The sequence below is a fragment of the Notolepis coatsorum genome (genome assembly GCF_963971535.1).
Source record: "Notolepis coatsorum genome assembly, chromosome: 4".
Taxonomy (NCBI): domain Eukaryota; kingdom Metazoa; phylum Chordata; class Actinopteri; order Aulopiformes; family Paralepididae; genus Notolepis; species Notolepis coatsorum.
In genome coordinates this window covers 84,413,698-84,439,325 of record NC_140168.1, presented here as the reverse complement: position 1 = coordinate 84,439,325, position 25,628 = coordinate 84,413,698, and the positions used below count along the sequence as shown (strand labels likewise).

Sequence of the window (25,628 nt, the reverse complement as noted above, 5' to 3'; positions counted from 1 at the left end):
CCAACATGTCCAAATGACTACAGACCGGTGGCACTCACCTCTGTGGTCATGAAATGTTTCGAGAGGCTGGTCAAGGACCACATTTGTGCCTCCCTCCCCAGTGATATGGACCCTATGCAATTTGCATACAGGACAAACAGATCCACTGACGACGCGGTCTCCCAGGTACTGCACAGCACTCTCTCCCACCTTGACCGTCAGAAGGGGGGCTATGTGAGACTGTTGTTCATTGACTACAGCTCAGCGTTCAACACCATAGTCCCCACCAGACTGGTGGACAAGCTGATCGAGCTAGGTCTGAGCTCCGCCCTGAGCGCTTCTGGGTACTGGACTTTCTGAGTGAAAGACCCCAGGCGGTCAGGGTGGGGGGTCAGACCTCCAACACCATCACCCTGAGCATCGGGTCCCCCCAGGGCTGTGTTCTAAGCCCCCTGCTGTACTCACTCTACACACACGATTGTGTGGCCAAGTTCAGCTCCAACTCCATAGTGAAGTTCGCAGACGACACGGTGGTGGTGGGGCTGATCTCGGACAACGACGAGAAGGCCTACCGGGAGGAGGTTGAGGTACTGGAACGTTGGTGCCAGGACAACAGCCTGCTCCTGAACATTGGTAAAACCAAGGAGCTGATCGTGGATTATAGGAGAGGACAGCAGGAGACACACACACCACTGATGATTAACGGGGCTACCGTGGACAGGGTGAGCAGCTTCAAGTACCTGGGGGTCCACATCTCAGAGGATCTGACATGGTCAACACACATAGACACAGTAGTAAAGAAAGCGAAGCAGCGCCTCTACCACCTGAGACAGTTAAGGAAGTTCAGAGTATCGGGGAAGATACTCCAGTCCTTCTACTCAGGAGCTGTAGAGAGCATCTTGACCGGAAACATCACTACCTGGTATGGAAACAGCACGGCACAGGACAAGAAGGCCCTACAGAGAGTGGTGCGCTCAGCCGAGCGTACCACGGGTATTGCGCTACCTACCCTGCAGGTTCTATACAACAAGAGGTGCAAATCCAGAGCCTGCAGAATAATGAAAGACCCCCACCACCCCAATAACAGCCTGTTCCAGCTGCTGAGGTCAGGCAGACGCCTGCGAACCCCAGCTACTAGGACGGAGAGGCTTAGGCTCAGCTTCTTCCCCCAGGCCATCAGAGCCTTGAACAATGAACATTGAGAGCCACAGAAACTGAACTATCCACACACAAGCACACACAAGACACGCACGCTGAGCACGCTCACACACTAGCAGCCACTTTAACACTCATGCCGCACACACGCACACTTATGGCCAAGAGGAAAGGCCACTTTAAATTAGTATAAGAACAGGAACAGTGTATTGCACTACTAAAGCTACCTAGCATGTCCTATATGCTCTGTAAATACTATGTACAGATACCGAGATGTCACACCATGTTACCCGTTTATTGCACTGTTGTTTTTTATTGGATTCTATTATGTTGTACCACTGTATTTTTATTGGATTCTATTATATGTTGTACCACTGTATTGCACATCGTCGCGGGCAAGACCACCCGCATTTCATTGTATACTTGTATGCCGTGACAATTAAAACTCTTGACTTGACTTGACTACAGTGAAAGTTAGGCTCTCTCTCTCCATTTCTCTCGCTCTATAATAGACTACAGTGAAAGTTAAAATAGGTGTTTCTATTCTGGTTGTTGTGCGATGTTGATATGATGCCCAGCGACCAAGTGACTGACTGGTTTGAGTTCATAACAATATTGACACCGGTATCAAATCATTGGCAATCTAATGCAAGAGGTTTTGCTCCCATTTCTGATCCTGACTGTGACTTGCGATATAATAACGAAACAACAAGTATTTCTACTGTATTGTCCGTTTTATGTTTCATAAAGGTACATATGGTATCAGTATCGAATCCCAGGTATTGAAATATTTCAAACGATACCCAGCCCTAATCGACCAATCTTCTTTTTTTTGATACTCCAATAACAACTCTGTCGCTTCCCTCGGGACAAACTTTCTTTTGTGATTGGAGGATCAAGAAAAGAGGGCGGGGCTTGAGACATGTCAATTACCACATGAAATTAAAGTGGCACTTAGATTCGTCCTACTGATGAACAGGACAGTGTCAGTAGTATAACAAAAAGGTTTCCCAACAAACAATCCCTTCAAATCTATCCTATTCCACAACTTAACAAGTACTGTAACTTTCTCTCAAAACACCATTTCTCATTTTCCCTGTGAGTGACTGTAGTGTGTCTGAGCCCTGATGTCTGTCTGAAGCTGCTAAGCGTGGCAGGTTATGTCACAGTATGTCAATCAAAATAGATCATTTTCACCCTCAATTACCTGCAAACAGGTCAGATAGAACAACCATCTCCTGACAAGAGAGTTTCAACAGTATGCTAATGTCTAGACATTTGTACATGGATTTTTCACTTCTAGGTAGCGGGAGTGTGTGGACTTGGGACTTGGACTCGAGCATTGACTGCATTCGGACTCGGAAGGTGCATGCTCGGACTTGTTAATTGATAAAGAGTTTATTTATTAATTTTTGTAATGGGCCCTAATCATTTGCCATTTGTTTGGCTATTGTGTCACAAAGTAAATAAACTCCCTTTGAAATGGTGACCACTGTGTCATTTATGTTTAATGTTTGACCTTTTTTATTGTATGTCAGCTCAGACTCAACCTTGATGACTTGGACTCGGACTAGGGTAATGGGGACTCGACTCGGGCTCTTCTTTGGTGACTCGGACTCGAACACTGGGGACTCGACTCGGACTCGAGATTTAGTGACTCGACACTAGACTACACCACTGGCTATGAGCGCGTCATTCTGGATTCTGGACCGTTTATAAAACTGCCCTGGTGGATATGGCTCTGGTGACCCCACACACTGCAGACATAACTGGATACCAGAGAGGGAGAGGGAGTGTGTGTGCGGCTGCCAACATGAGTGGTCCAGTCCATTACCTCGACACACAAACATGCGCGCGTACACACACACACAACTGTAAACTAAAATCAAACTGTAACAATATTTAACAGAAATCCAACACATTATGAAAACATTAGTAACAAGATTTGTCTACTAAAACCAAATCAGACCAATTTCTCTCCCTTTCGCTCTCACATATATACACTCAATAGACTTACAATTAATTCCCCAACTCCTTAACCTAACCTTAACCGTAACGAAAGCAAACCTAACGCAAACCCTAAAATAGCTCCTTTACCTCGTGGGGACCGGTCCAATGTCCCCACGGCGACAAAAACGAAATGCTTGTTTTCATCACTTGTGGGACAGCTGGTCCCCACAATAATAGGAAAACAAGGGGTGCACACATACACACAGGGTCTGAAAGAGTATCCAGTAGCAGGTTACTATGGCATGTTTGGAATCTGCTCTGGAATATTGGCCTGCCTGTCTGAGCATGCACTGCCTGGGGAGTGGAGACTCTCTCTGTGTGAGAGAGAGAGAGAGAGAGAGAGAGAGAGAGAGAGAGAGAGAGAGAGAATGTAGGAGTCAAGAGATAAAGAGAAAGAATGGGCAGGAAAAGAAAAGAGAGACAGGGCAAGACAGAGAAGCAGTGTGTGGAGCTACTGGAGAGAGAAGAATGTGTTTGTGTGTGAGTGAGTATGTGTGTGTGATATAGAGAGAGAAAGCGAGGGGAGGGAAAGAGTGGATTCTGATTTTAAAATTGATTCTTGTCGCGATCACCCGGGCCATTCAAATGATTACATTCTACATTAGCTAGTAACTCGTTGTGTTACAAAGCTAGCATGTTGCCAATGCGTTGAATATTTCTTGCTCGGTTAATGTTGGCAATCGGTAGTCGAGCTAACGGCTTATGGTTCTAACTAAAGTGGGAAACGTGAGAATGTTTAAAAAAAAATCACATCACAAGACTGAAACATAAATAAATAAATCGATGTATTAATCTTAGAAGAACCACCACCGGCGCCAGCCCTAGTGAGAGGGTGTGTGTACATAAGTGTATAGCCTGTGTATGTGTATATTAGGCCTGTCCCAGACTAAGGATTTGTATAGTCGACTTTGATTGGCCAAAATTTGTCGATAGTCGACTACATTCCATTTGGGCTGTGGGGGTGCTTAATGTCTGAAGGAGTCGACTGAAGGCTTCTTGTTCTTTGCGAAAGCATGCAATTGGTCCACTGATGGATACATCTTCGATATTTGTTATTAGACGGGTGAAATCCTCTTTCAGTGCCTCTGTGCCAGTTTTCTTAGGCAGTTAGCCTCGCTGCTGGTATGCGCGCCATTAGCGTTAGCCACGCTTCTAGGCCTCTTTGCTTTTGGAAAGAATGATACAAAAAATATATACTTTTTTTTGTGTGCATTCGACTAAGAGGTTGGCAGTCGACTACGGCTCCTTTTGATCGATTAGTCGACTAGTCGAGGTCAGCCCTAGTATGTATAGTATGTGTGTGTGTGTGCAGGCCCAATGCCTTTTGGCTGTTAATCCAACATTAAGACAAGAGTGCCAAAAGGCTTTAACAGGGGGAGGTAGGGGACAGGCTCAGTCTGACTGCCGCTGCCTGATATGTAGGTCAAACTAGAGACAGACCGACAGACGGAAGCCCTTTTCACACACAACTTGCGATATTATACCGGAATATGGATTCTCTTTTCCCCCCCAAATCAACGAGGGTAACGAGGGTGAATAATTATTTAACTGCTGCACATCCAATGTTAGGGCCGCTTATAATGAAAAATATCAAAAACTGGTAACAGACGGTCTGAAAACGATGTTGCGTTTCGTTACTTGGCCTGGAGACGTCGACAGCCCTCGACCAGATTGCGTCATCTGCGGGGAACGGTTGTGTTAGCTGACGCCACTGATGCCAATGGTGCTGCCAAGTCAGTGGGAAGAGGCTTTTAAAAACCAAGTATTCCTTCCACAGCTAACGTTAGCTGTGCAGCAAACTGAGGTAATTCCCTCTCTGCCGTGACGTTAATGAGACGGTTACACAGGGTTCCCACAGACATTGCAAAATTAAGTACTTTTCCAAGCACTATTTTTCATTTTAAAAGGGCATTTAAAAGGATCCAATTCACTTTAAAATGTGTTTAATAAATATATATATATTTTTTTTTCTTTTTTTTTTTTTTTTTTTAAATCTGATCCAATATTTATGGCTTTCCGACAATTAGTTACATTTTAGATAAAAAAAAAAGGCGATTTCTTGATCAGAACAATTTGATCCATGGATGAACAAAACTTTCAATGTGAATGGTTGATTTGAATTCCATTTGAATTCCAAGGACCTTTTAAGCACCATGTTAATTTTTTTTGCTGTTTTCAAGGAAAAATCAAGCACTTTAAGCACTTCAAGGACCTTGTGCGAACCCTGGTTACATCAATAAAGATGTTTTAGGGTCTCCTCCAGTCCCACTAATTGTGAGCCAGATAATGCATCAGCTGGTATTTTTGTAAACCGAGAATTGAATTCTACCCTAAAGCCATGAAAGAGAAAGAGAAAAAGACAGAGATAGAGATTCCCCCACTGCCACTGTGACCCCATGACCTTCAATGTAAATACTGACTGCTAGGGGAGGAGGGAGAAAGTTGGAGAGGGAGGGAGGGAGGGGGGGTGTTAAAGTGAGAGAGCGAAGTGAGGAGACGGAGAGGAAGTTAGAATGTGAGAGAGAGGTAAAAAAAAATAGAAGCAAGTTCTGGTGTGTGTGTGCCGTGTGTGTATGGCGTGCATGTCTGTAATTAGGGCTGTCTTAAATACTTCGATGCTTCGTTCAAAAATTCGAATATATTAAAGAAAATACAAATATTCAAAAAATGTATATATATTTTTTTACCTGCAAAATCAACTCTGCCTCTCTTTGTTAACTACAACAAGCAATGCCGTTTGTTATTTAAGATGAGGTCGGACTCTGCACTGACAGATTTGTGTTCATTGTGCTGCTTTTATAAAGCCTCAAATGACGCCTTACAATATTTCATGAAAGCAAAGTGTTTCGTTTGTTTAGATTTAAAAAGGTTTAAACTTTACAGCACTGACAATTCTCTATAGTATTTTTTATAGTGTCCCGACCAAATATAAAAACATGTCTTTATAAAAAGTTCTGCCTCTCTCTATTAACTACATATAAATATTTATATAATTGTTTGCTTTATAGATGAAGTTTGCAACATAATTATGTAACGTAATGTCGTTGGCTGTGTAACGGAGAGGCTCATTATTAATTTAATTAATCCAATCCACTTTATTCATAGAGCACATTTAAAAACAACAAAGTTGACCAAAGTGCTGTACAAGTCCCACAACATAAAAAAAAATAATGTAATTATTTTTTTTATCTCGAAGCTTCGAATTAATATCAAATATCGGCCTGAAGCTTCGAATGCCAAAAAAATATTCGAAGGTCAGCCCTAGTCTGTATGTATGTATGTATGTATGTATGTATGTGTGCGTGTCTGTGTGTGTGTGTGTCTGTCTGTCTGTGTATGTATGTATGCGTGTGTGTATGTGTGTTTGTGTGTATGGGGGTTGGAGCGTGAGAGAGAGAGAGAGAGAGAGAGAGAGAGAGGAAGAGGGGCGTCTCTGTAGTGCCAGCCTGTCTCAGAGCTGTGGCTCCTCAGCTTAAAATAAGTAAATAAAGTACTAATGGACCACAGGAAAAAGGTACATAATGCATGTTATGTTATAGCCATAAGTAACATGTGTAACATGTACACACAAATAAGTACAAATATTGAAAAGATTTGGGCGGCTGAGTGGCACAGTGGGCAAGGCGCTCACCACTAACGCAGGAGATGCTGGTATCGAGCCCAGCTCTCGGCGTTGCTACCGGCTGGCCGGTCGTCATACTAACACAATTGGCAAGTGTTAGAGGGTGGGAAAGCCGGTGGGTGGGGATTGGACGTTGTGGACAGCGACTCCTACAGGTCGGTTGGGTGACGCCGGTGCGGCGGAAACAGGATTACTCCTCGCCACTGAGAGTTCGAGCTGCTGCGGTGAAAAGATGCGACAGGCTGCCTCCTCGTGATGTGATGCAAGGCTTCTATCCTCACTACAGCCGACCAGTGGGAGGCATAGTCTAGCAACGTTCAAGACAGGGGAGGGAAGAATTGGAAATACGAAATTGGGATGGGAGAAAAAATAGAAAATGGGGAGAAAAAGTGGATCAAAAAAATATATATATTGAAAAAGATTTAAACTTTTAACGTTTTCAGAAAACATTTAAGTTCCCTTGCTGGGGATCGAACCCTAACCGTAACCCTAACTTTATGCCTTAACCATAACTGTTAAGCAAATGTTAAAGCTAACCTCAACTCTAACTATAATTACTACTTTATTTACGTTTTCTGATGTTGCGCTCCTCCAGCTAGCTACCTAGCTTCTTCTTCTACCTACAACAGTGAGATACAGCCTAGCTTCTCAGGCCTTCATCTCAACGGAAACAGAGCGAGGACAGAACAGAATGTCTCCCTTTGATTCAGTACAACACCCTTCTATGGTCTCACTCTGACCTAATCCTCGTCAAATAAACACTGCCGGTGTCCTCTCACCAAGAGAAAATATACTAAACTCCAGAGAACTAATAAAACCTCAGCGTTGTAAAAGCTTTTAAAACGACTGCTGCTGCTACGTGAGCAGTGGGGGGGGTGCATGTTGTGTGTGTGTGTGTGGGGGGTGCATGATGTGTGTGTGTGTGTGGGGGGGTGCATGATGTGTGTGGGGGGGGGGGGGGTGCATGATGCGTGTGTGTGGGGGGGGGGGGTGCATGATATGTGTGTGAGTTGGTGGGGTGCATGATGTGTGTGTGTGGGGTGCATGATGTGTGTGTGTGGGGGGGGGATGCATGATGTGTGTGTGTGGGGGGGGGTGCATGATGTGTGTGTGTGGGGTAGGGTGCATGATGTGGGGTAGGGTGCATGATGTGGGGTAGGGTGCATGTTGTGATGTCATCGGTTCATATCTGGCGCATCACACGTCACTCTACCCGCTAGGGGTGGGAATCACCAGAGACCTCACGATACGATACTATCGCGATACTTGTTTTTTTATCGAATTAAATTTATTACCCTTTTTCAACTGCAAAGTAAAACTTTGTCAACATGTTTTATCTAATAAAATAAAGTTCAGTCTGTTCATCTCACTTCAATCATTTTTATTGCAGAACATGGTATTTTCTCAAGCAGACAGATGTCAACACTGTAATCTGTGTTGCATGTACCTGACAAACTGAACTGTTTGTATTACAGTCATTACAGTGTGTGGACTACTGTACTATTACAGGTATTGAAATGAACAATGCAACTTCTTTATACAAACATATTTTTTTTAATGAATAATTAAATATCGATACTCTGCGTCCCTGTATCGATACCTACTACCCGCGCAGAAAACTCTCATGAGAAACACAGTAGCAACACTGGTGGTAAGTAAAAATAGAAATATGCAGATGAACTAGTACTGTCAACAGTCATGTCATAAGGACACTGAATCCTTAATCCTTTGTTGCGTTAATTACAGCTCAATCATGAAATGATGTAGATGAAAAAACAGCGATCCCCATTGTAATCCTTATCCCCATTGTAACGTTACATCCTTTCACTGAGCTGTAATTAACAAATTCCTTGGTACGGATCCCCGCAAAAACCACACTGTGATCATGTTTCCAATTAATGTTGAAATAACAATCATTCCCACTAATATTGTGAATCATAACACAACTTTCGGTCAAAACGAATTGCTCGGCCCTAACTATTAAGTGGAGGTAGGCCTCCTCTAGCGGAGGGGCCAGGCCCGCCGTCCACCAGCGCTCCCTTTCCTCTCTGCTGTAGCGCGGTGCTGAGAGCGGCTGAGCTATATTAGGATGCGATGTGTTGTGTCCTGCGCTGTGCGTCTCTCCTCTCCTCTTCCCTGTGCGTCTGTCCTCTCCTCTTCCCTGTGCGTCTGTCCTCTCCTCTTCCCTGTGCGTCTGTCCTCTCCTCTTCCCTGTGCGTCTGTCCTCTCCTCTCCTCTTCCCTGTGCATCTGTCCTCTCTTCTCCTCTTCCCTGTGCATCTGTCCTCTCTTCTTCCCTGTGCATCTGTCCTCTCTTCTTCCCTGCTGTGCGTCTGTCCTCTCCTCTCCCCTGCCGTGCGTCTGTCCTCTCCTCTCCTCTCCTCTCTGCGTCTGTCCTCTCCTCTCCTCTTCCCTGTGCGTCTGTCCTCTCCTCTCCTCTTCCCTGTGCGTCTGTCCTCTCCTCTCCTCTTCCCTGTGCGTCTGTCCTCTCCTCTTCCCTGTGCGTCTGTCCTCTCCTCTTCCCTGTGCGTCTGTCCTCTCCTCTCCTCTCCCCTGCTGTGCGTCTGTCCTCTCCTCTCCTCTTCCCTGTGCGTCTGTCCTCTCCTCTCCTCTCCTCTTCCCTGTGCGTCTGTCCTCTCCTCTCCTCTTCCCTGTGCATCTGTCCTCTCCTCTCCTCTTCCCTGTGCGTCTGTCCTCTCCTCTCCTCTTCCCTGTGCGTCTGTCCTCTCCTCTCCTCTTCCCTGTGCATCTGTCCTCTCCTCTTCCCTGTGCGTCTGTCCTCTCCTCTCTTCTTCCCTGTGCGTCTGTCCTCTCCTCTCCTCTCCTCTTCCCTGTGCATCTGTCCTCTCCTCTCCTCTTCCCTGTGCGTCTGTCCTCTCCTCTCCTCTTCCCTGTGCATCTGTCCTCTCCTCTCCTCTTCCCTGTGCATCTGTCCTCTCCTCTCCTCTTCCCTGTGCGTCTGTCCTCTCCTCTCCTCTTCCCCGTGCGTCTGTCCTCTCCTCTCCTCTCCCCTGCTGTGCGTCTGTCCTCTCCTCTCCTCTTCCCCGTGCGTCTGTCCTCTCCTCTCCCCTGCTGTGCGTTTGTCCTCTCCTCTCCTCTTCCCCGTGCGTCTGTCCTCTCCTCTCCTCTTCCCTGTGCATCTGTCCTCTCCTCTCCTCTTCCCTGTGCGTCTGTCCTCTCCTCTCCTCTTCCCTGTGCGTCTGTCCTCTCCTCTCCTCTTCCCTGTGCATCTGTCCTCTCCTCTCTTCTTCCCTGTGCATCTGTCCTCTCCTCTCCTCTTCCCTGTGCGTCTGTCCTCTCCTCTCCTCTCTGCGTCTGTCCTCTCCTCTCCTCTTCCCTGTGCGTCTGTCCTCTCCTCTCCTCTTCCCTGTGCATCTGTCCTCTCCTCTCCTCTTCCCTGTGCATCTGTCCTCTCTTCTTCCCTGTGCATCTGTCCTCTCCTCTCCTCTTCCCTGTGCGTCTGTCCTCTCCTCTCCTCTCTGCGTCTGTCCTCTCCTCTCCTCTTCCCTGTGCGTCTGTCCTCTCCTCTCCTCTTCCCTGTGCGTCTGTCCTCTCCTCTTCCCTGTGCGTCTGTCCTCTCCTCTCCTCTTCCCTGTGCGTCTGTCCTCTCCTCTCCTCTTCCCTGTGCATCTGTCCTCTCCTCTCCTCTTCCCTGTGCATCTGTCCTCTCTTCTTCCCTGTGCATCTGTCCTCTCCTCTCCTCTTCCCTGTGCGTCTGTCCTCTCCTCTCCTCTTCCCTGTGCATCTGTCCTCTCCTCTCCTCTTCCCTGTGCATCTGTCCTCTCCTCTCCTCTTCCCTGTGCATCTGTCCTCTCCTCTCCTCTTCCCTGTGCGTCTGTCCTCTCCTCTTCCCTGTGCGTCTGTCCTCTCCTCTCCTCGGTGCGTCGGTCCTCTCTTCTTCCCTGTGCATCTGTCCTCTCCTCTCCTCTCCTCTTCCCTGTGCATCTGTCCTCTCCTCTCCTCTTCCCTGTGCGTCTGTCCCCTCCTCTCCTCTTCCCTGTGCGTCTGTCCTCTCCTCTCCTCTTCCCTGTGCGTCTGTCCTCTCCTCTCCTCTTCCCTGTGCGTCTGTCCTCTCCTCTCCTCTTCCCTGTGCGTCTCTCCTCTCCTCTCCTCTTCCCAGTGCGTCTGTCCTCTCCTCTTCCCTGCGGATCTGTTGTCCTTCAGCAGGTCACTGAGATGAGGAGATGGCCGTGTTGGGTTTCCTGCGAACTGCGCTCTGTGTCTGTGGTGCGGGAGGGAGAGGGGGATGGAGAGAGGGAGATGGAGAGAGAGAGAGATGGAGGGGGAGAGTGTGTGTGTGTCGTCTGCGTTTCGTCAGCACTGTCCGTCCCAGCGCCTTCTCACTTCCTCCTCCTCCTCCCCTGACTCTACATCTATTATTTTCCTCTCCCCATCCATCACCTGTGTGTGTGTGCATGTGTGTGTGTGCTTCTCTTCACCCCTCTCTCCTCAGAGAAAGTCAATGTTGCTCTGCTTGCAGAAGCTGAATCAGCAGTAACGCCGTTCAGCTGGCCCTGGCCTGCATCTCCCCCCCCCCCCTCCCCCCGCCCTATAACTGCGCCTCACCGCACGCCACGTCAGGTAGCGGCTCACGGCAGCGCCTTAGTACGACTCAGAGATCACACCACACCTCTCCCTCTCTGGGCCCTCGCTACTGCAGTAAACGTGAGGAGAAGCGGAAGCAGACCTGTAAAAAGGTGCAAGTGAGACACAGGGTCTGGAGACTTAAAAGGAACACGCCAACATTTTGGGACATTAGCTTACCGTCTTCTCCAGAGAGAGACAAGAAGATGGATACCAGTTTCTTCTCTGTGCGTTGAGTAGAGAGCTATCTGGCTGCACGTTAGCCTAGCTTAGCACAATGAATGAAGCGGACATGACCGGTTAGCCTTCGGGAGAGGTGTTAGTTGGACAATGCCTAGGCCAGGGGTCGACAATAGGCGGCCCGCGGGCCGAAATGGGCCCGCCAGGAATCATTTCTGGCCTGTCAGTTTATTTTGAGAATATGATATTTATTTTACGCGCAGGAAATATTCACTCGTGACGCCAGAGTGTCTTTGTGAAGCTGTATCTATCTATTCATCATATCTATGTCTGTCACTATAACCAATTGAAATGCTAGAAATGGTCACTGGCGCTGCTCTGGTGGCTGCCTTTCTGATCGCTCCGTCGAGACTGTGCTTTCTTTTGTTGTTGCACAGTCTCTGGAGCGCAACAGTAAGAAGCATTTTGTACAAAAGTAGAGCTGCCGCGATTACCGCATTACCGCGGTATCGCTGTTACATCACGGCCACCGCAGAGTAGGCTGAATACCGCGTCACCGCTGTTTTTTATAATAATAATAATAAATTACCCTCCTCTCGTTGGGCTTGCGGCTCTGCAGATATACCCTACTCATCTATCGAGGTTCCAAGCGACCCTATTGGGTACCAGAAAAGTCACGTGAAACATTGCAGACCACTGATTGGTCAGAAGAGAGACGCGTCACACGTTGTAGCGTCATGCAGTGTGTTACCACCAATCGGCAAGCGCGTATTAGGTTTTTACTTCCTGAATGTCAGATCATCACAACACGGCTAATAACGTTAGCTTTAACTCTCCGCCGGAGTGGACTACATCGCTCCTAAGGAGTACTAAACGAGACATAATGATTTTACTGTCTGCAACGAATGTTATAATAAAAGCCCTTCGTTCTATACACTTGTCTGATTGAAAACTTTATTAACAGACCGCAGAATGGGACAAAGAAAGGAACTGAGATATGAATAGAGTATTGCTTGCCTTGCTATTGTCCGGTAAATACGCTGATGTTATTGAACGTATAACTATATAATGTTAATGCCACAAAACGAATGCCTTTATTATAAAGTAGTAACTTTATAGTAATAATAATAAGAAAGGGTCGGGGGGGTTAGGGGTAACCACCCCTGCCCGCGACACCGAGTGAACGGCGCACGACCAGAGTGGAAACTTCGAATCCGTGTTTCACTTTCAATAACTAATGCGTGCTTGCCGAATCCCAAACAATATTCATGCTGCAATCATCATCAATAGACATTTAGACTAGAGGCAGGCTATATGCTATAAAGAGTAGACTACTACTAAAAAAAAAATGCATTCAAACTTTTTTTTTAAATTTTTTGTGTGCATGCGGTAATAACCGCGGCGGTAGGAAATATTTTGCAAATTTGTGCGGTAAGGAAATAATCAATACCGCGGCAACTATTAAAGAAACTTGAAACACGTGGACTGGGAGAACCGCGTGTATATTTTCCCTAACGCACTTTCACTTCCGCGTTTGGGATGCGATCATGCGAGAGTCTAACGTTAGCAAAAATGTGTTAAAAAAACAAAACAAACGTCTTTGGATAGCTTCTTTGCAACGGGGAAATACCAACTGAGGAGCCAGAAGAGGAGCCTACGACCTCCAAGGCACATAAAGCTTCTTTTAATAAACAGGAGTCATACTTAAAATACGGGTTTATCGCAACAGGTGACTCTCGCGTGTTGACCTCGCGTGTTGACATGGCAACACGAGGCAATGAAGTGACTGTGTTCAAGTTGGCACAAGATAAAGTAGTTGCATTCAACGCGAGTGGACATTTGACATGTTTCAAACATTAGCAGGGATTTTGGAGGACCGAAACAGAAACAATAATAAGCCCAGGGCAGGGCTGCATTATGGTGAGTTGTGTTTTAATTTCGATTTATAATACACCCGCCGCGGTGCTGCAAATCAAATGCCCACCCTACTGATCTGTTCATGTGTTATAATAATAATACATTCGATTTATAATGCGAGCACCTGCATTAAAATCAAATGACTGATCTGTTCATGTGTTATGCACCCGCGAGGCACTTTATAATAGAAAAAAGACAGTGCAAACATGTATACGGTATGTCGCTTACAGTTTATTATGCCACCTATGCAGCTCGTTTATTTTGACAGAGTTAAAAAAAATCACTATCATTATATTAACAGCAGCCATGGAAGATCAGCAAAAAGAGTGTGGGAGAAGACGTGAAGAGATTTGAGGGGCGGGTGTTTGAAACTCTGCATTTAGAAGTAGCCCAAAGAAGAGTGTGTGTGTGTGTGGGGGGGGGGGGGTACTAATTTACAATGTAGTTCAAGCGATGCACGGATGGGCTTATGGCTAAATGACTAACAGAAATGCTCTGCATTTAATTGCTTCCGTAATGACCTGGCCGTCGATGTCGAGCTCTGCAAGGTTTTCAGGGAGGGTGTAGAGAGAGAGAGAGAGAGAGAGAGAGAGGGGGGTGTTAAGGTTAATGAGGCAAGGCAGGCTGCGGACATCCTGAAGGCCTCGAGGCAGTGGGGTGAACTCTGAACTCTGCCTCCAAGGTGCTCACAGATCAGCGATTACAGCGTTGCTATGGAGAACCGTTGCCGCGGTTTCTGCCTAAAGCGACGGAGCGAAGCAGCGCAGGTGTCCTCAGAGAGGGCCTGGCTTACAGGGACACGCATAGCTGCACAGGTACATATAGCAAACTAATGATAACAATATACAATGATGTATTGGACGCGCAAGTGAAGAGGCGGTTGAAGGAGGAACGAGTCAGCGGATGGAATGCAGAACGACAGAGGAACTTTGACTCCCGACGTGTTGAAATCGGTTACGAGTGATCCGGTAAATAACTCATTAATCCAAGACGATGAAACTAAAGACTTTCTACACTTCTACCACAAGATACACGCCGTTCCCCTGGGCTGATCATTCATGTGATCAAGATTAAAACGTTAGCTATAAGTTAGTTAGCATGAAACTAGAACACCCCCCCCCTTGTATTTATTTTGTACAGCGTAGTAATTTATTGATGTACCTTTTTTTTTTTTTTTTTTTTTAAGTCAAATGCGTTTGTTCAGTGGATAATAACAGTTATAATCACATGGGTATATATTGATTTACGGCTGAAGACTGAATCTACTTCTGATTAGCGACATATGTTCTTAAGTCACTGAAACACCTGGGCAACACCTGTAATTGTAGTCAATCCCTCCCTCCCCTCTCGACTGCTGTCAAAACAATGAAGGGTTAAGGGCTAAAAGCAAAAATGACCAACAGAGGACATTTACGTATCAAATATCCCACCGGAGAGGAGGAGCGAAGGGAGGGGAGGGGGGGGGGGGCTGAGAGGGATGAACGTCACATGGTACAAAAAACACAACCCTCGGATTGGTTACCCTTCCTCTATCGTCGTATCAGATGTGACGTCACCGAGACGACCTCCAACCTCAGGTTGACCTCTAAACCAAACCACATGCCGTCCGCTCCAGATTTCTCACACACGCCATTATTACGTTTCCCTATGAAGTCAAACATTTCATACGAAAGGGTTAAACCTTACACATTCTTATATATATATGACTCGAAGCAAAGTGGAACTGCACTGCAGACACACAATGAGAGGTCCTTTTTTTCCTGCAAGCGTCCAAATGTGAAACTGTCAACCGTGGCAGAAAGGTCAATTCCAGGAAGGTCACTAAAAGGTAGTTAGCCTGTAGGATTTCATTCCCTAAGGGAAAAAACGAATCTAGCACGGGCCTTTTGTTTTACATGATCAGAGGCCAGAATAAACACTTCAAGCGGAAAAGGGTTGTTATGCCTTTTGCAGATTTTGAAAATAGCTTTGTGGCATACAAGTTCATGGTTGCTATTCGGAGAAGATTGGGACTTTGACGAGCCATCTGTGTTATTATTATTATTATTATTTTTATTATCTTTCCCCCCCTTCCAATGTTAGTCGTTATGCCAATTCCCAATCCCCTTCCTGGTCGTTGCGCACTCTACCCCCTACCGTCGGTCTGGGAGGGCGGAGACTATCACATGCTTCCTCCGACACATGTGTACCCAGCCCACCACTTCTTTTCACCTGGCAGCGCGGACTCTCACTGAGAGAGTGTAACGTGTGGAAGGTCACACTACCTCTCTTAGATCCTTCCCTCGCTGTGCAGGCGCCCCGACCGAACTGTAGGAGTCGCTGTCCTCAACGACCCAGACCCACCCACCGGCTTCCCTCCCGCTGACTCTGCCAATCGAGCCAGTATGACGGCCGGCCAAGCTGGAAGCAACGCCGACAGCTGGATTCGATACCAGTGTCTCTTGCGTTGGTGACGAGCGCCTTGTCCGCGGCGCCACCCAGCCGCTCCGAGACCCCACCCTTTCACTACCACACTACCAAAGGGTTAGTGCGACAATACAGCAGGTTAACCCTTTCACTGCCACAACAAAGGGTTAACCTTCTGTAGTGTGGTAGTGAAAGGGTTAAAGGGGCACTTCACCAAAAGAAAACGATGCCGATTTATTTTGCACATAATCTCACACTTCCAAAAAAACTAAACAGTTTTCCCCTCATTCATTTAGTTTGACAGTTATTGAGAGTAAATTAGTTTGAATATGGCCACCGGTGATGTCATGGGGGACACTGAATCCTTGTGTTACTTAGCTCAATGGAATGATAAGGTGGCAGTTCCCTATAAGATAAGGCATTGCATTTACTCCCAATAACTGTCAAACTAAATAAACAATGTACAAAACTGTACAGAACATTCAAGTTTTTGGATGTGGGACAATGAATGGAAGCGGACATGCCGGCTAGCCTAGGCATTGTCCAACTAACACCTCTCCCGAAGGCTAACCGGCACTGTCCGCTTCCATTCATTGTGCTAAGCTAGGCTAACATGCAGCCAGATGGCTTTCTACTGAACGGTGAATGCACAGAGAGGAAACTGGTATCCATCTTCTTGTCTCTCTCTGGAGAAGACAATAAGCTAATTTCCCAAAATGTTGGCGTGTTCCTTTAAGTGAAGTTTAAATAAGTCAGTGAGTTAGAAAAGGTGCAAGGTGTGATCTCACTAGGGCTGAGAAATATGCCCCAAAGTATCATATCACCATATCTTTCTGACTTTTTACAATATAGCGGTATTTGACGATAGTTTTCCGGTACAAATGACAACGTGATGACATTTATTTTCTTTATCTTGTAATACAATTATGATGGTCCTATTAAATTAAAAAGGATCCATTTTATTTTGCTTTTTAATACTGCTGCAAGGAATAATTTTTTGATTAACTTATATACAGTATGTACATAATATTACAATATTAGGGGTGGAACGGTTCACAAAATAATTGCTAAATCAGGCATTGCTGATTTAAACAGGCTTCTCATTTATTTGGTAAAAAAAAAGGTTTACCTTTAATAATGTTTGGCACACAAAGACCGAACTGACTGAAAAATATAGGCAACATTTGTCAAAGTATTAACTCGTCAATATACCATCCTTCCCCAGTAATTGAACTGGTGTCGTGGAGTCACTTCTCTGTGAGCGTTTCCACGGTTAGCTTGCGGCTAACATTAGTTAGCTCGCGGCTAAAGTTAGTTAGCTCGTAGCTAACGTAACGTTATATAACCGAACAATACACATATGCCCCGAATGCGTACCGTTCGGTACGAACTCCACGGTTCGGGGCATGTGTGTATTGTTCGGTACACGGTTCGAATGCGTACCGTTCCACCCGTACAATATATATAATTTCTTTATTTTGTATACAATATGTATATATCGTGGATAACAGTGTAGTAAACATCCATACCATTGCATGGATCCATGACTGTATACCTTCATATTCAGTTATACCTCCCAGTCCTACATGGATCCATGACTGTATACCTTCATAATATTCAGTTATACCTCCCAGTCCTACATGGATCCATTGCGATATTAATATTGCGATATATAGCGATTTATTACCTTTTTTCAACTGCAAAGTAAAACTTTGTCAACATGTTTTATCTAATAAAATAAAGTTTTCAGTCTGTTGCTCTGTTCATCTCACTTCAATCATTTTTATTGCAGCAAATGGGATTTTCTCAAGCAGACAGATGTCAACACTGTGTTGCATGTACCTGACAAACTGAACTGTTTGTATTACAGTCATATTCCAACTTAACTGAATGCACACGTGTGCGTGGACTACTGTACTATTACAGGTATTGAAATGAACAATGCAACTTCCTTATACAACTTTTTTTTATTATAATAATAATAATAAAAGAAATTATAAAATAATATCGACATTTCCCCCCACCACTAATATTTACTATCAGTCAAAAACAGAACAGACTTTGGCTTGGTGGTTAGACAAAACGTACACCCTCCGACTAAACAACAAACTGCAAGAACCCGTTTTTAAACAACGTCCCTAAATCACAAGGCTTTATTGACTAATCCTAAACTAATAAAGTATCCAACTCAATCTGGACAAAGGCAGAAAGAAAAAAACATTGGCAGACCTGCGGAACACAAGAGTAAATGATCTACTAAATAGAGCCAAGAGAGGTATAGTGAATAGCAAGATAGAAAGTAGAGGTGAGACCCAGAGGTATAGTGAATAGCAAGATAGAAAGTAGAGGTGCGAGGTATAGTGAATAGCAAGATAGAAAGTAGAACTGTGCGAGGTATAGTAAGCAAGATAGAAAGTAGAAGTGAGAGGTATAGTGAATAGCAAGATAGAAAGTAGAAGTGAGAGGTATAGTGAATAGCAAGATAGAAAGTAGAAGTGAGAGGTATAGTGAATAGCAAGATAGTAAGTAGAACTGTGAGAGGTATAGTGAATAGCAAGATAGAAAGTAGAAGTGAGAGGTATAGTGAATAGTAAGAAAGAAAGTAGGGCAGAGAAAGGTATAGCAAAGGTAAGACTGTCATGGGTTGAGTTAACCTAAAGATTCATCCTTGCAGCAGCATTATAAAGAGTTTGTAAATATACCCTTTGGAAGGAAAAAATCCCCACGACAACTGTATTACCAAAAGGAGACAACAGTCAACCAACAGTGTAATTTGCACTGGAAAAATAAAATACCGGCGAATATGGTTATACCATATGTTGCATCGCCCAGCCCTTGGGTAAATCATTTACCAAGGCAAAACAAAAACCCAAGACCTTCTCAGCCAGGAGTATTACAGATTAACTAGCGAGCCTTAAACCTGTGTGTCGTCGATGTCTGTCCGATGTGCTGAAGAGCGACCCAGTGCCATAACCGCGACTGACACGCTAGCTGTGACCCGCATCAAAGCCACCCCACCCCCCATGGGTCATCCGCGGGCTGAACCAACCAACCAAACGGCCCCCACTAACATTGCCCTTGGTTCTGCTTCAAACCCACTACAGGAAGTGCTAGACATAGATCTTCCAAGGTCATTCAACAGAGGAGAGAGAGAAATCAGAGAGAGGGGGAAGGGGTCAGAGAGGGGGAGGGTGGACAGGCTTTTCAACTTTCGCTGCAGCACTTGTGTGACCCCAATGGTTATTTGCTCTCTCTCTCTCTCTCTCCTCTCTCCCTCTCTCTGACCTTCATCCAATGCTAGGCCCTGCCTCCGGCTTCAAGGCTAATGCTACCTGCATATCAGATACCCCCTCCCAACACACTGCTGGTATCACCTTATTGACACCACACACACACACGCACAGTGGGGGAGGGGGGCAACAAGGGCAAAAGAGCACACACAGAGATCACAGATGCGATTACCTCAGCTACAGGCCAGAATGCACAACTGTGTGTCAGTGTGTGGTGTACACTGACTCGCCCCTCATCAGGGGTTCAGTGTTGGTGATATTCAAATCCCCATTCAGACAGTGGCCAACATTGGTATTTGGCAGCCAGGGTTTCAACTGTAGAGTTATTTTTAGTTCTCTCTCGCTCTCCCTCCAGTGGGACATTGTTTTGTCAGCGGCACCGATGGAAACTTTCAATTAGGGAGGAGGGGGAGTCGTCAGAGGAGGAGGAGGAGGAGGAGGAGGGAGAGGAGAGGAAAGAGAGACACTCAGAAGAGATCAGATCAAGATATTAGCCTCCTCTGTCCCCAGAGCTGACAGGCTGACAGTCCCATCTGGGGCCAAGGGGGGCAGTGGGCAGAGGGCTGGGGGTTCTGAGGTCATTGGAACCAGCTGCACCTCCAGCCCTGGGGAACCCCACAACAAGAAAAGACAGAGAATGAAAGTGTGAGAGAGAGAGAGAGAGAGAGAGAGAGAGAGAGAGAGAGAGAGAGAGAGAGAGAGAGAGAGAGCGAGCTAGAGAGAAAGAGAGCAAGAGAGGTAAAGATAGCTGGTTTCTTAAAGAGTCCTCCAACCTCCTTTGAAGACTGATACCATCTTGGCCTCTCTCTGCTCTGCATCACTGTCGCGCTAGAGTACAAAAGCACATCCGTATGGGGGGGGGGGGTGCAGCCATACCGCAACACCATCATCTCGGGATGACTTTGAAGAGTGTCTGAGCATACACACACACACACACGGTCACACTGTACACACAGGCCTCGGAGTGAGTGTGGTGCGCATGTATGTGAGCTTGCGTGACAGGCGTCCTGACTGGCAAGTCCAAAGTCAAAACACAGTGAGTGGGACAAGGCCGCAAACAAACACCGCTACGGCACCACTTCCACCGAATAAGTAGAAAATACGCATGCACATTTTCACTTTTTTAACAATGCTAAAACACTACGGATACGATTACAACAGCCGCGCAGCCGTGAAAAGGATCAATACTGGGTTTTTTTCCACACCACAGCGGATTTGGTAAACCACACTAACTTAGCTGATGCCAACAACACCACCAACACTGCCGTGCCTGACTGACAACTGAAGGACACAGAGTCTGCCTGCTGCCCTGAACACACACACAAAAACACACAACCAAAACAAACACACACACACACACACACCAATCCCTCCCAAGGAGAAAAGTAAAGGACAAAAGGGGGGGGGGGGGGGTGTTGGGAAGAACAGATGGAGCATCTCTTCACTGCAGAGGAAGAACAAGATACAAGGGAAAGAGAAAGACGGCGCAGAGTAAAGGGCTGTCGTTAAAAGAATAAATATATAAACTATCTGTGGTTTAGAGTTTCTGTGTGTGTGCTGCTACGTGGTCAAGACTTACCCTGTGCCCTTCATCTCTGCTGTGTTGTAGTGCAGGGAGAGAGAGAGAGAGAGAGAGAGAGAGAGAGAGAGAGAGAGAGAGAGAGAGAGAGAGACACACACAGAGTCCTATAAAGTCTCCTTGAGAGAGAGAGAGAAGGGAAACGGTGGCTTTGACAGACAAAAAAAGTCTCCCCGAGCCGCTCACTTCCTCGGGCTCCCAGGACCTAAACGACCAAACAAAAGGCTCTTTGGCTCCACTGACTTGCCCTTAAAAACTCACTGCCCAGACACAGAAGAAGAAGAGCAATCGCCACCCCCCCCCCTTTCTTTCTCCCTCTCACACTCTCTTTACACCCGCCCCCCTTCTCCTTGCCTAAAAATGCACTCCCCTCTCTCCCTCTCCTCTGCCGAAGTCCCCTCAGTTGCCCCAAAGCTAAGCTCCCTTCTCTCCCTCTCTGTCTTCTTTACCACTCTCTCTCCATCCCCCCCCCCCCCTCCCTCCCTCTCTCTCTCTCTGTGTAGCCGGGGACCGGAGCGTTTGTCTTTCAGTTGACCCCTGAGCCTGAGAGCGTAGAGACAGTAGAGTGTAGAGAGAGCAGAGCCCAGAAAGCGGACGCGGCGGCAAGTCCCTCCCGAGTTCCAGACGAAAAGCTCCTCCAGCCTGCTTTCCCTTTAACATTCAAAAGTAATCAATCTAGCCTGCTGCTACACGATACTCAGACCCCGCCCCCACTGCTCCCCCCCACCAACCCTCCCCACCAATGACAGCGCAAGGTCGTCCCACTCCATTGGCCGTCGCCGCCCGCCCGTCAGCTCCGACACGTCCTCTCGCCCCTCCCCTTTCCCCCTTCCCACCCAACCCCCTTTCACCGACAGCCAACTTCCTGTTCTAAGTTACCTTGAGCTGCAGGATAGGGGTCAGGGAAGAGAAAAGAGGAAGAGAGAGAGCAAGAGAGAGAGAAGAGAGAACAGGAGGGTGGAAAAGAGCAGAGAAAGTTGTGAAAAGCATGTTAGGGAGAGAGAGTGTGCGTGTGTGGTCGCCGGTGCTAAGCTTGCCTCTGCATGCTGTGTCCTCTAGTTGCTCCCATCTATCTCTCTCTCTCGCTCGGCTGGGCGGTGAAGAAAAAGACCCACAGCAGGCTGCCTCTCCGACAACTGCTCTCTGCTTATTTACAATGTCAAACTAAACGTCTCTCTCAGAGCCCCGCCTCTGCTCCGCCGCTATGGGCCAGGGGCCCCGGTGATGCAGGCAGCCGCGCAAGCCCCCATTGGCTGAGGGAAGTGTCAGAGCGGATGCCGCATGTTGCGGCCACATGATTTAAAGTGCAAATGCATACCGGGGCAGTCTCGGCTTGTCTCATACGTGTGTGTGTGTGTGTGCACGCACAAGCATATGTGCATGTCCGCACACACAAACACACATTGTCCTTGCTCTCTCATTCATCCTTGCTCAGTCACACAGGTAAAGCTCAGCTCCACAGAACACATCTAGGATAGCGCTAACCAGGCTACCTGCAGCAATCATATTCATTGTAATGTTGATATTATGCTAATCGAGGGATGGAAATATCTCTGCGATTTCCGTCCTTAATTCCAGTGGAAAGAGTTATCTTTCGGATGTGTGAGAGTGACGATTCTCAGGACCGTGTGGTTATTGCAAGTGACGAGATAGAATCCTTTTATCAATCCAAACACCCCTGTGTATGTACCATGTCAATCACATAGACTAAATCAATGCAATTTTTTTTTTTAAATAGGTCACCACACAAAGCCTGTACAAAAAAAAATCAGCTGATCACCCCGAGTAGCCGAGGAAAAAAAGAAAAAGGAGTAATTTGAATTCCCATCATGTTTGTGTGTAAACAAGATAAGAGGCGATATGGGTGAAAGTCAGTAGTACACAAAGACATTGTTGTCTTGACCCCAAAAACGTCCACAATTAAAATGTCATCATAAAAACCTACGTCAGCAAAGTCACACAATGCCCTTCTTGTTGGCTCGCCCCCGGTAACATGTGAAGGCTCACCTTCTACACACACCAACCTTTTACATGTATGGGAACACGGGGGACAGGGCGGCCGTGTTGTTCTAACGCACTAGTACCGACCACGTCAATACTTGGAAGACCTGGCCGGCAGTAAATTAAAAGGCAACCTAGCGCGCTCGCAATGAAGTGAAGTCTGAAGTGAGAGAGAGAAAATATTTGAGGTGGTCGGGGAAGACGAAGCAATTTGTGGAAAGAATAGTTTTTAGCCAGTGTGCGGAGGCCGTTGGTTTGACCTCTGAGGCTTATCCTGCATATTTACTGCAAATCCTCACTGTACTGAGAAACAAGAGAGAAAGAGATAAGGGAGAGAGAGAACCACCGATCTAGAGTAGACAAACTAGAGAGTGGGGGGGGGGGGGGAGCCAGAAGGATGGAGAAGGACAGAGAGGAGAGTTGCCACAGGATGGGAGGGGTAGAACAAGTGGAGAGAGAGTGTGTGACAGAGGAGACTCGAGAGAAACAAAGCTAAATGTTCCCTTTTCTATTTTTGTGTGTAGCAGGGGACGAGAGCAGGTAGTGTAGCAGGCTGGTTAATGATTACAGGAGCGCGGCACAAAGATTAATCTACCCAGTACAACTACCATACAGCACTTCTCTCTCTCTCTCTCTCTTGGCTACCAGAAAAGCCTCCATGATGACACCTGGCAAGGTCACAGTGTGGCAGAGCCCTTCCCATGACTCATGGTGCTGGTAGCGGGGACTTGTTTGCTCTCGCTGGTGCTGTTTAGAGATAAACATGCACCAGCCGGGCGATTAGTTTCACAAACGCACAGCAAAACGGCTCCCGCTGGGACAGCCGAGACCAAGTCATGCACGCAGGAATCTAAACAATAAAAAAAAAACGTGCATGAACACCTGCATTCCAACGAGGCCCACTCAACATACACTTTCCAGAAATATCAATGAATAACTTCGTTTTATATATAAAAATTCTAAAACATGATGTTTCAGAAGGCCTGGTTATCTGGCTAACATGAAATACTTCCCCTGGACATGACTCGTCTGCCTGTCATGTGACAACCTCCATTCTTTAGTTAGACTATCCAGTTGTGCACTTTTGATAAAGATGTAAAAACTGACTGCTGCCAGATGGTAGATCATTGGGGTTGTCGTGGACAAACGTGGACACTGTTCATTTGACAAATATTGCATCAGTAAGTCTACTTCAGATGAAGGGAGGTACAGTATATCAGCCACTGAGCATCTGGACAAATGAGTTCGGGGGCCTTTTAGCAAAACAGGAAAAGGTGTAGCAGAACTGAGACATTATAAAACACTGACGTCACCCTGATCAGCAAGCATAACGTGTGACGTGGTCAGCACAGATCATTGCTTTTTAGCAGTAACAGGAATTGATTGAAAACTTTATTAACAGATTGCAGAATGGTACAGTACAGTACAGCTCAATACATAAAATTGTTAAGGGGATGCAGACCAGAGAAAGACTTTAGTCTTGTTTACATCAGGGTCCCACATTTTCAAGATGTAGGCTTGTTCTCGTGGTAACTGGTGCAGTTTGAGAAGAAAATTATGATATGAACAAAAGGGAAATAAAACATTCTTCTCTCCGATAGACTACTAAACATTTACTAGCTGAATATTACAATACTGGGCCCTACGGCTTCTATTGCTAAACATAAAACATGGCGAACTTCAACAACGTGGGACTGCACGCTTGAATAATAATAGTTTCAGTTTTCTATTCAGTCTGTGGGAACTGCCTGTTCTCGGATAGTTTCCAGGTACAACCGGCATGAAACAATGTAAACAAACACTACAGTTGGATCAAGGATAATAGGTGTGTCAAGAAATGGAACAAAGAATCTTGTGAACTGAGACTAGTGACACAACAAACTATGACTTGCGGCAATAACGGTCACGTAAGATAGTATTTGTTTATTCAATGAGAGATTATGACAAGCTGACATAACTAGCATGAATAAAACATTCATAAGCATCCTTACTATAAACATTAATGCCCGATTAGTGAAACAACGTTAACCAATGTGTGTTCGGTAACGTTAACCTAGCGTCGGTGAATCTGATCGTTAACCACAGAACAGTTCGCTAATGTTAGCATGTTAAGTAACGTTACATTCACCCTTTACTCCATTCGGATCGCTAGTAACGTTACAGCGAAGACCAGTGACTAGTTTAAAACATGCTAGCTAACGTTTGCTAGCCGTTGATTCTTTGTTGTCCGTGACTTCTAGCTAGCTAGCTCTCGAAGTTAACGAGACGAGGGGTAAAGGATAGGTGACCCTGTACGGCGTGAGCAATTGACTGTGAATTCCCCACTGGACACGGACTAATGTTATCAAATGAAAGTTTTGCAAAGCTTTACAGTGCTGCGGGAGAAGCAGTCGAACCAATAAAGACAACGTTTGGATCTGTCCTTCAGACCAATCAAACCTCGGACTAGATTCCACCAATCAAGGTTTCTAAGGGCTAAGTTACGTTCTGCAACTGACGCCATTCGGGCTCGAGTGCGAAATCGCCGGTCCGTCTGACGACAATGAAACCAGGAGCCAACATGGTGGAAACAGTGTGGCAGTTTCTCGACCGCCCCTGATCCCGTCAGTGGGCCACCAATAAGCGCCTGAGAGAGCGGGGAGGGAAATGGCGCCTATGTTCATCTTCCAAAACAATCGTCTATTGGTCAAGAAGAGCAAATGAAAAGAAGCGAAGTAATTGCCCCCTACTTCCACCGAACACATAACGCTTTCACTTGCATATTTTACACACACATGTATTTTAATTTCTTACTCACGTTGTTTTACGGGTACGAAGGGAAGTCCGGCTCAGCCTATTATTTATTTTATTTAGCTAGCAACGGGGAAACAAGATGGCTTCTGCTCGAACCGGAAACAGTGCTACGT

General features: G+C 46.2%; 1 protein-coding gene across 16 annotated transcripts in view; it reads right to left on the bottom strand.

Moving 5' to 3' along the window:
- The window catches only part of nfyc (nuclear transcription factor Y, gamma), a 57,689-nt gene extending 32,088 nt beyond the window's left edge, over window positions 1-25,601 (bottom strand). For 3 of the 16 annotated variants that reach the window (XM_084312316.1, XM_084312323.1, XM_084312331.1), the window contains exon 1: window positions 25,520-25,601. The gene's annotated coding sequence lies outside the window, so the exon portion shown is untranslated. Of the gene's footprint in view, window positions 1-18,554; window positions 18,622-18,772; window positions 18,911-20,721; window positions 20,970-21,758; window positions 21,850-25,519 lie in introns of those variants that run through there. The other 13 variants (XM_084312328.1, XM_084312320.1, XM_084312319.1 and 10 more) reach the window with 8 other exon arrangements.
- Between the last annotated feature and the right edge of the window lie 27 nt (window positions 25,602-25,628).